Here is an 11862-nt window from a genome sequence, read left to right on the forward strand (position 1 = left end):
TTGGAATGTCAGGTTTACATTTTGAATTTACAGGTTCAAGTTTTGAATGAATTTGCTCATCTACTAGGCTGTACACAAACCTATCACACCATCTAAATAAAGCACCAACATTGCAACGCAAAATGCGAATCTTTAATGAAATAACACACTCACCATTCATCCTGACTCTGGTTACTTGTCCCAAACTCATACTTTTGGGCTATTTCTAATGCCTTCAGATTAAACTAGTCTTCCAGTTACTTTACATCTTTAAACAAGACAGCTTTTGCCTTGTGTCCTATAATAACTTCTGTTAACTTTTGGCCTAATCTCCATCAGAAGTATTCCTTTGTTTATACTTACACATTGCATCATTTTGGGTTCTCACACCATCACCTCCAACATCCTTATACTGTTCACTTCAAAGAACTCGTCCATTTCTTTCATATATGAGATGAATAGTTCTCAAGTTTGGTCGGACATGCCAAAGCTCCCAATATAACAGATTGGGGCAATGCATTATCTCAATCCCATGAAACTGTAAACTTGATGTGCAAGATAATTCAGAGATAAATCAACGCCAGTTTCTCTTGGAACTGCCCTCCATTCTCATCGATACCTGCAGAGGCCTCTCAGCTCTCTCAGTTTAAACACCAGTTTCCAGATGTCTATGAGGACTTTGCAACGTCAATTAACTTGGTGTGACATTTTGTATCCAGATTCAGTGCCTAGACTGACGCTAAGCAGTCCTTACAGTTTTGTTATTTTCTCTGTTGAAATCACGTAGCAGTAATGGTACAACTGAGTGACTTCCTCAGCCTTTACAGAGGGCATTTAAGAGATGATCATGTGGGATGGATCTGGAGTCACATATGGGCTGGACCAGGCTAGGATAGCGGATTTCTTCCGCTGAACCAAATTGAGTTTAAGACCATCTGGTGGTTTTGGTGGTCATTGCCACTCAAACTAATTTTTTCCCTAATTCCAAATATTAACTAAATCTAAATTGTAGTGGTGCTGTGGTGAGATTTGAACTCTGGGCTCTGGAATCAGAATCAGAATCATAGTCAGGTTTTCAGAATCAGAATCAGGTTTAGTATCACTGACATATGTCGTGAAATTTGTTGCTTTGCAGCGGCAGTACAGTGCAAGACATAAAAATTACAATAAGTTACAAAAATAAATAAATAGTGCAAAAGGGGAATAACGAGGTAGTGTTCATGGTTTCATGGACCATTCAGAAATCTGATGGCGGAGGGGGAGAAGCTGTTCCTGAAACATTGAGTGTGGGTCTTCAGGCTCCTGTACCTCCTCCTCGATGGTAGTAATGAGAACAGGGCATGTCCCAGATGGTGAGGGTCCTTAATGGTGGATGTCACCTTCTTGAGGCACCGCATCTTGAAGATATCCTCGACGGAAATGTGAGTTCAGGCCTCTAAATTGCTAGTTGATAACTTAACTGCAATGTCACCACCAAATATAGCAATTTCACATGTTGACTTGAAAACTATTGCAGTATTTTCTGTTTGTAACAATATAGAACAAAAGGATAACACACTATATACAGCAGGATGATTCCTCCCACAGTGTACACCAGTGTTTTGTAAATGCTGTTACAGTTCTGGTTTTGTTATGTGCATTACATTTAGGATATAACAGAAGAGACTGCGCTGAATCTTATGTTTATTACAAAACTGAAGAATGTTCAATCTATTAATGACTTCTACACAAAGAACTTTTGTGATATATACTGTGTCTTTCCTTAGAGTATTCAATGAAATGCATCACAGGAAAGTACACTGTGAACCGATAAATTCATTGTGCTTAGCCTGTGTGTTGGGTAAAAAATACTTCATTTTTCACAGTCAGCACATGGTTTATAGTCACTCCATGGGGATAAACTAAAGCTGGTTTTAAAGAACTAAAAAAAGAATTTGGAAAAGTCAAGTATAATCATGTTTTATCGAGATGATGGATGTCAGTCCTGTGAAATAGAGCATATTTCATTTTTGGCAGCTAATGTTAATGGTCTAGCAGCCAGGTTAAGATTAGTAGGGTTACATTCAACATAAACATCTCTCCACCCTTTCAATATAAGAACAATTTTTGGTGTACTACATACAACAAAACCACTTGGGTATTCTTTTTAAGTATGATTGTATAGTGGAGTGAAAAAATCTTTCTAAAGCTTCTCTTAACTTCAACCTTAAAAGACCAAGACCTGGTGTATCAATGGGACATTTCTGTTTCTGACACTCATCATTTTCATGGACTGTTTGAGCGAGACTTTCCCCCAGTAAATTGTGGATGGGGCAGGGAGCAGGGTTGAGACTCTTCAAGCTTCTTTCAGAGTTCTTCTGGGCTCCAGAAAACAGATGGTTTTGCAGGTGGTTTCTGTCCAGCTCCCACCCTGTTGTTCAGGTTGAGTCGAGGATGATGAAGACACATTTCTTTAAAAAAAGCACAAATGTCTCCCAAGGCTCATCTGGTCCAATTTTCAAAAAAGGCAGGCAATGATCTTAGCCAAAATAGGCATCAAGGTGTGTGGGAAGAGAATGGGAATAGGGCATTGAGTTGAGGGATTAGCCATGATCCAATTAGTCATGAAGCATCAAGCCTGAAGAGCCAAATAGCCTACTCCTGCTCCTATTTTTCCACGTTTCCATGCTTCCAGAAATTGGTGGGAGTCTCATTAGGGTACTTAAATCTGAGTTAGCACATTGAGTTTGGAATTCTGAAGCAACTACTGTTGATAGAGGATGGAAAGTGCACTTTCTGAGCACTAGGCCACCAGACTAATAGTTCTTAAATCAAGGTCAGTTTTACAACAGCACTTTTCAATGAAGGATCTATTATAGGTCTGATCCACACAAGGGCCATCAGAATTCCCCTCCCCTGACAAAAGTTACCAAATTGTCTGTCCTCGTTTGTTCAAAATCTCCAGTTCACTGACATTGTATTGAAATCCCACCACACAGTTTTGGTATTGGTGTCGGTTTATTATTGTCACTTGTACCAAAGTACAGTGAAAAACTGGTCTTGCATTCCGTTCATACAGATCAATTCATTCCACTAATGACATCAAGTGATGATATAATTGCTCCATTTACCAATTGCCAACTGAATGCCAAAAAGAACGACTGTCCTTGTAATGTCTTCAAGAGAGCATTAAAGCACAGCATATTTATAACTAATTATGGATATTTATTTACAAAATACTCTTAAAACTATTTATATATTGAGTCTCTAAACTGTTACTGCAAATCTAATGTTCCAGAGTCTGTGATGATATCGCATTGTTGAGTATCAGCATGATTCTGATGTCTAAGAAGATCACATTATGAACACAAGCACATCAGTTTAGATGCTCCATGATTAAAGAAACATTATTGTCCCCTTTGATTTCATTTGGAATCATTGGGATTAATCAGAAAGGCCTGGCCCAGCAGTGAGTGAGATAAGCTGGACAATTATCTCACTTGCTGTTTGTAACATCTTGTGTGAGGGAACAACCATAACTGCACTTTAAAGGTACCTGATTGTCGGTGAAGCACTTTGGAAAATCCCATGGACAGAGACAATGCTGGAAGACCTTTCTCTTTTATCTCTTAGCCTATATCCTTGTGCAGTTTAAAATGAAAGGACTAAAGGCCTTGTACATTACTGTCTGCTAATGGATATCCTGGACTTTATTGGGACAGATCTTCTGGGTGCTGCTTCTGGGCATCATTATTTCTTCCAATGTGGTCTCCAGTACAGTTTTCTGATGGGACCCTGGCTCCCAGCACTTTGTTCTGGTTGGGTGCAATGAGTATGTCTCTCAGTACAACCAGCCAGCTGTATTCACTGAATGGCTTTGACAGCTGGTGAGGAAATCGAAATGTACAATTTGTACAAGGCTTGGCAAGAGTTCATGTTTCTCCAGGCTAAGGTGTGTAGAACCAGGGTCGCGGTTGTAAAATAAAGGTCAGGCCATTCAGGACTGAGATGAGGGGAAAGTTCTTCACCTAGTAGTGAGTCTTTGACAGATATTATGCAAATCAAGAGATATGTGCTTAATGCAGGAAAGCGGGTTTTAGGTAAAACATCAGCCATGTTTTAATTGAATAGTGCAGCAGGCACTAGAGAGTGAAGGGCCTATTCCTGCTTCAATTTCTTATGTTCTTATGGACCCCTTCTTATTGAAAACATTTGTCATTATCCTCTGTCTAAATATTCCTTTTCCTGTTTCCAAAGTGATACCTCAGGACGGGATTTGGTTTGATGCAATCTGGTTCTACCTTTCCTACTGAAATGTGGTCAGCTGCTATATATGAGCTGAGGCAGCAGTCATCTGTGGGGCAAAGGAAGATCCACTGCCAAGGCTGCTCCCAATGATCCCACACTTCTCAGTATAGAACAACAGGGAACAGTGGATAAATTCTCCTAAACGATGCCACTCACGGTGATGTTAACTAACCGAGCACTGGAGGGGACATTTTGTCCCTTGTATCTCCGTCACGCAACAGAGTATGGTCTCACTTCATCCCTGGCCAGAGGTGAATCTTTTACGGTGGGGTAATTGAGTAACTTACCAGAAAAGAGCCTTCCATCCCAGTGCCTGTAGCTGCTTTCAGTGAGACTGTCTTAAATCAGTTGCAGAGTTCCTAGTTTGCTTCAAAAAAACTAAAAGAATGGAAACAAAATGACACTGCTTGATGTCACCTCCACTGGGATGTTAATCAGTTGCTGGGCGGTGTGCCTATACTTTTTTGGTTGTGAACTACCTGCTTGGAAATTGAGTCAAGCTTCAGGCCCATGACATTACCTGCTGTAGAATCGGCCTTACACGAGGATAAATCTTTCCTTTGTGCATTGCTTCACTGGAGAACAAAGGATATTGGTCTGCAACTTGCTGGGGAAAATGGACCAATGGGCGGAGAGGGACTGATTTAGGGAGTCAGGTTAGATGATTGAAGGTTGTGGGGGGGTGGTGGTGGAGGGAGTTGTTGAGGCAGGGCAGGTGACGTGGGCTTGAGAGATGGATGGGAGTTGGTACTGTAGTTTAAGGGAGTTGGTAAATAAATAACATCTGCTCAGGGAAGCCTCTAACTCACAGAGCTATGAAACATTGGTTGTGTCATGACTGCCTGACGACAGAAGTGCTTTGGACCAACATGACCTCGTTCTTCTTAACTACTCTTTATATGAACTCCAGATTACTTCAATTTTCATTAGTGCAATACTAAGAAAGAAAATGTTCCCCGACTGAAATTCTAGGGATATGAATTGATTGCAAGTGGCAGTAAGTTAAAAGCCTAGCTGATATCATGGTTCAGATACATTCAGAAACCACAAGAGTCTTGCATCAGAGTATACAGCATTTGATAGGATCAAAGCTTTCTAACTTCCCTTTGGCACCATTATTCTTCGCAAACAAAAGTGCAGCAAACTCCACTGAGGCAGTGCTTTCAAAGTCCTTCTGTATCTGCGGGTACCTCCTGTTTATGAAAAGATTTCATTTTGCTTAGATACTTGAAAAGTGGGGGCAAATATTTTGCTTGGTCTAAATGTTCCAATCAGCAATAAAAAGGAAAACGTGTGACTTTATTTTAATGTTATTAACTTTGATTTTTCAATCAGCACATAAGCTAAAAAGGCAATTATGAACCAGCTTGGTATAACATATCCTGAAAATGTTATGTTTAGTTGCATGTGGCATAAGTGAATTTAACATTATGTTTTAATGTTGTTTAATAAACACTGTCCCTAAAAGAACTGGTTTATATGGGTTGTATTTTCCTCAGAGTAAAATGAGCTTGTGCCTGTGTTGTGCATAGAAATGCATACTAAATGGATACTGTTCAGGAGGACCCTCTCAGTTCCTTCTGAGACTGTAGGAAAGGGTTATCTTAAGTGCTTGACATACAAAGCATCATGTCTGTAAGTGACATGATCACAGATCTTCAGCAAGTACCTTTCCCCAGGGTGGAAATGTAGTATACTAGAGAGCATAGATGTAAGGTGAGAGGAGAAAAATTTAAAGGAGATTTGCAAGGTAGGTTTTTTGTACATACAGCGGTGGGTGCCTGGAACACGCTGCCAGGGGAGGTGGTGGAAGCAGATACAATAGCAACATTGGAGAGGCATTTAGACAGGCAATGAACAGGCAGGGAATGGCAGGGTGTCGAGCACGTGCAGGCAAGTGGGATTAGTTTAAATTGGTGTCATTGTTGGCACAGACGTCATGGGCTGAAGGGCCTATTCCTGTGCTGTACTGTTCTTTGTTCGATGTTCAAAATGCAAGTCATTTCAGGTGTCACTTGAGAGGCACAAGTTTAGTTGTGTCTTCTTGTGTTCTTAATGTGGTGGTTTGCAATGGGAGTCACTGTTGAAGTACAGACCTGTTACCAGGAGTGGGCAGACAGACAAAAGAAAAGCGCACCTTGTTTCTTTGATATAGGATCGAATACTCTAAAAATAGAAGTCAAAACCCAAGGCAAGGATCAGACTGGTAAGGATCCCTTCCCAACCCTCAAAAACCCTCATTTACAAAATAGGTTTGATTGAAAGTGGGGTATTGTCCTCAGTTTTGAGTGCTACACTTTAGGAAAGTTATAAAGGACTGAGAGAGGGTGCAGAAGAGATTTGCTAAAATGATTCCAGGAGTAAGGGACACGAGATCTGTGGATTGACTGGAGAAGCTGGGGTTCTTCTCCTTGGGACAGAGAAGGTTCCAAGGAGAACTGGTAGAGGTATTTAAAATGATGAAAGTTAGACAGAAAGGAACTACTACCATTGGCGGAGGAGTCAAGGGCTAAGGGGCACAGAATGAAGGTGATTGGCAAAAGAAACAAAAGTGACAGAAAGAAAATCTTTCTTTTACATAACGAGTGGTTTGCACCTGGAATGCATTGCTGGGTGTAGAGTCAACTGTAGCATTCATAAGGGATTTGGATAAATATATGAAAGGGAATAATTTGGAGAGTTATGGGGAGATGGCAGGAGGGTGGGACTAGCTGGATTGTTCTTAAATTGAGCAGGGTTCAGCAGGCTGAATGGCCTCCATGTTGTAACCACCCTGATTCTGTGAACTCGCAGAGAAAACTAGTCCCTCAGAGAAGAATCCATGGTTGAGTTCCATGATGAGCACTTCATCTGAAACACCACTGAGGACTATCTCTTTAACTCATACTCAAACAGGCCTTCATCATACTCTTAATGCCTACTTTCTTGGTTGAGGTCCACTTTACTTTCAACTCACATATTCACACACTTTAGCAGTGCAGCAGAGATAATATATTGCATGCTGGTTCACATGCACCAAGCCACCTTCTGTGTACATGTATGTACACAAAATCCCGTAGTTTAATTCCCTGTCATTTGGCTGGCACAGGCAAAAATGCACAACTGACTCCATCCATTCAGTTGTATTGTATATAGTAAATGTGTTATCTGACCAAATTTTCACGTAAAGCGATTAAAAAAAGTTTAATTATGAAACTTCTACTTCTGCCAGTCAATTAAGAACACTTTTCAATTTCTATTTTTGTGAAATATTTGTAATTTTAATTTGACATTTTAATATTTCCTTCCTGGTTTGCTGAAAATTCTTCAATGTGATTGGCTGCTCAGCCAGCCTGACAACCTCACTGTTGCTGGGTGCCAGATACCTTAGTGATCCCATTGACAGCAACTGAGAGCAGTAAAGGGGAGGTCCGTGTTACAGACATGGTTGGATCTTAATGGGCAGCTTTATACTGAGCCCTGTACTGAGTACTATTACTTCAACACTAACTGCTAAATCTGACCCGTTGCAATTGTATTAAATTTTGGTGACAATAGTTTGTCACCAAATTCCAAGACCTAGGACTCAACACCTCCTTCCGTAACTGGATCTTTGACTTTCTAACAAACAGACCGCAATACCTCCGACATGATTATTCTCAACACTGGTGCCCCACGAGGCTACGTCCTCAGCCCTCTACTCTACTCCCTATACACTCATGACTGTGTGGCCAGATTCTGCTCCAAGTCCATCTACAAGTTTGCAGATGATACCACCGTTGTAGGCCGTATCTCAAACAGCAATGAGACGGAGTACAGGAAGGAGATAAAGAGTTTAGTGGAATGGTGTCATGACAACAACCTTTCCCTCAATGTCAACAAAACAAAAGAGCTGGTCATTGACTTCAGGAAAGGGGGCAGTGTACATGCACCTGTCTACATCAATGGTGTTGAGGTCGAGAGGGTTGAGATCTTTAAATTCCTGGGAGTCAACATCACCAACAGCCTGTCCTGGTCAAATCATGTAGATGCCATGGCTAAGAAAGCTCACCAGTGCCTCTACTTCCCCAGGAAGCTGAAGAAATTTGGTTTGTCCCCTTTGACTCTCACCAATTTTTACCGATGCACCATAGAAAGCATCCTATCTGGATGTATCTTGGCTTGGTACAGCAACTGCTCTGCCCAGGATCGCAAGAAACTGCAGAGAGTTATGGACACATCCCAGTGCACCATGGACACCAGCCTCCCCTCCTTGGACTCTTGTCTACACCTCTCGTTGTCTTGGCAAAGCAGCCAGCATAATCAAAGACCCCACCCACCCAGGACGTTCTCTCTTCTCTCCTCTTCCATCGGGTAGAAGATACAGGAGCCTGAGGGCACATACCACCAGACTTAAGGACAGCTTCTACCCCACTGTGATAAGACTATTGAACAGTTCCCTTATACAATGAGATGGACTATGACTTCACGATCTACCTTGTTGTGACCTTGCACCTTATTGCACTGCAGTTTCTCTGTAGCTGTGACACTTTACTCTGGACTGTTAGTGTTTTTACCTGTACTACCTCAATGCACTCTGTACTAACTCAATGTAACTGCACTGTGCAATGAATTGACCTGTACAATCGGTATGCAAGACAAGTTTTTCACTGTACCTCGGTACAAGTGACAATAGTAAACCAATAACAATACCAATACCAATTAAACTAACAAATATTGGTGAGAGTTTCTTTTTTGAATAATAAATGGTATAAATGGGTGGCACGGTAGTGTAGCAGTTAGCGTAACACTATTAAGCGCCAGCGACCCGGGTTCAATTCCTGCCACTGTCTGTAAGGAGTTTGTACATCCTCCCTGTGTGTCTGCATGGATTTCCTCTGGGTGCTCCGGTTTCCTCCCACATTTCAAAGACGTGCAGGTTAGGAGCTGTGGGCATGCTATGTTGGTGCTGGAAGAATGGCAACATTTGCAGGCTGCCCCCAACAAATTCTTAGTAACGCAAAAAGACGTATTTCACTGTGTGTTTCAATGTACATGTGACTAATAAATAAATATCTCATCTTATATCTTGATATAATTTAAAATATTGTTTATACACGGCCAATCAAAGTAACATGCCAGAAACAAGTAAAACTACATATGTTGACATGAGACGCCCTTTATGTTCTATTACCCACAATGCTATTGGTCAGTAAGGATGCAGCTCAATTAGTTTGGACTGTGATTTATCCTGCTTGCTAAGCAGTTTTGGCCAGTAAGCATGGCAGGGTTTCACAATTAGATCAAAAGATCAATCCTAATGTACCATTTTCTCCTGACCTCACTGCTGTAATAAAGTGACTGCTATTCCCACAGGTCCTACTCCAAACCCATGTACTGATATTTCTAAATTAGCTGACTCTATGACCTTGCTAGTAATTGCATTAGTTTATCAATGTTCGACACAATTTAAAGCTCTCTGATATGTAGTGTGGTGTTTATCTCTCAACAGCTCAAAAGGTCTGAAGCTTCACTATTTAGAATATTACCAGGCAAGGAAACTGTTGTGTGTTCCATGACATGTGAGCAGGCATAATGATATCTTATTTCTGTGATGGAACTTTCCGACCAAATTCTGTGGGACTGAACAGTATTCAGATTACAAATAAACACGTATTATATTTCATCGGTTTTGGTAAATTTTACATAATATGGGTTATATTATGGTTTTTTTGCAAGTAAGTATATATTACAATACTACATAACACTTCAAAAGACATTTATTTATTGCATTCATCAACACTGGTAAATATTTTCTAAAGAACCATTTGCTTCATCAGTTTCAGATTTCAGATATCTTTGGACTAAAAATATACTGTGTTACCGATGAGCATTTTACTTATAGATTAGAAAAGACTCACCTAAATGTTCATTTGGTGGCTGCTGAAACTTGGCTCTATTTCTCTAAAATTTATATCATTATCATTAAGAAGAAATGATGCAGCAAAGTATGGCAAAATTCTTTTAACTGGGGAGTATTTTCATCGTTATTCAACCTATTGAATTTGCTGCTGTGATTTTTCTGCACCAGAGAATACCCCTTAGCAAAGTTCTGATAACACTGGTTTGGAGAATTTTGTACAGAATGGTTTATTCTACTTCGATAACCACTTCACAGCGTTGAATATTGGAACTATAGTGAATGTGTGATCTAGTGCTGTAAGTACCTTCAAAAAAAGTTGGGAGGCTATTTAAAGCTATTTCACCAAATGGGAAACTTAAGAGGATTTTTACATCCCATCCTTATGTCACTCTTCAGAGGCAATGGCAGAGAGTCCAACTGACCTGGAAGTAAATCCAGTATTCTATCTGATCTTGCCCTTTTGCATTTGAGCACATTAGGTTAAAATTGCACCCGAGTCCGGAGCTGCCTGTCACTCAAGCCTTCCTGAGACTATTAACCAGTTTATTTTTTGCTTGTTCATACAATAGGTACTAAAGGATATTGTGTTAAGTTGGATAGATAGCATTTCTCTTCAGAGGCCTTCCATTAGAGTCCTGATGAAAGATCAGTGCTATGAAACGTCAACTATGTTTCTTTCTCCAATGGTAACTTACTTAATCCTCCAACATTTTCCGCTTTTAGTTCAGATTTCCAGCATTTTGATTTGAAAGCTAGTTTATAAACCAGCAGTGATTCTATACACTTCTATGAGGTCACCTCTCAGTCTCCTATGCTCTAAGGAATAAAGTCCTATCCTGCCCAACCTCTCCTTATAACTCAGGCCCTCGAATCCTGGCAACATTCTCGTTTATGGTTAGGGCAGGGGATACTGTCCTGAAAAATATTAATGTCTCTTCCTTCAAACATAAGTATTTTGGCATTGAATGCAGATACTGGAAACCTGAAATAAAAACAGAAAATACTGGAAACATTCAGCAGGTCAACCAGCATCCATGGAAAGAGAAAAAAGGTTAATGCTTCAGGTCAAAGACCCTCCAGAATTTTTTATTTTTATTTTAGTCTTGTGTTGATTGAATATAATTGAAGCTGACTGATCCCTAAATGGTTTGATATCCCTGATGGGTTTTCCCCAAAACCCAGATTTAACACATATACATTCCTAAAAAAAAGTATTCTATCTTTCCAAGGCTACTTGCTTGAGTGATGGAGACAGTTATTGATTTTGGGGTTATGTTACTTCCTTATGGAGATCCCTTAAAAAAAAGTAGGAAGCTATAATACCCCAAAATCTGATGTTCCACTCATTTTTAATTTAATAATGGACAATTGCAGAGTTCTGTGAAGATCAGCGTTTGAACAACTACCAGAGGATTAGACACCATTCTTTTGTCAACTAGGTCCACACGTGTACTTTACTCCTGTGATATTGGTGGGTCGTCCCAAATGGGGTCCTAATTGGCTTGGACCAAAGCAAAAAAGCTCCAAATTTCATTCCAAAATTTAACAAGGATAAACAAATAATCTGTCAGACAGGACATTTTTCAAAAACTGGAATTGAATTGAACAGAGAATTGAAAAATAAATTATTCTGCAGCTACTGTTGCTTGCCCATCAGAGTTTAGTATTGGCATTGGATCCCTGCAATTGGAATCTGTAGGTGTGAATGTATGATG

The sequence above is a fragment of the Pristis pectinata genome, chromosome 11 (assembly GCF_009764475.1).
Source record: "Pristis pectinata isolate sPriPec2 chromosome 11, sPriPec2.1.pri, whole genome shotgun sequence".
In the NCBI taxonomy this organism is placed as follows: domain Eukaryota; kingdom Metazoa; phylum Chordata; class Chondrichthyes; order Rhinopristiformes; family Pristidae; genus Pristis; species Pristis pectinata.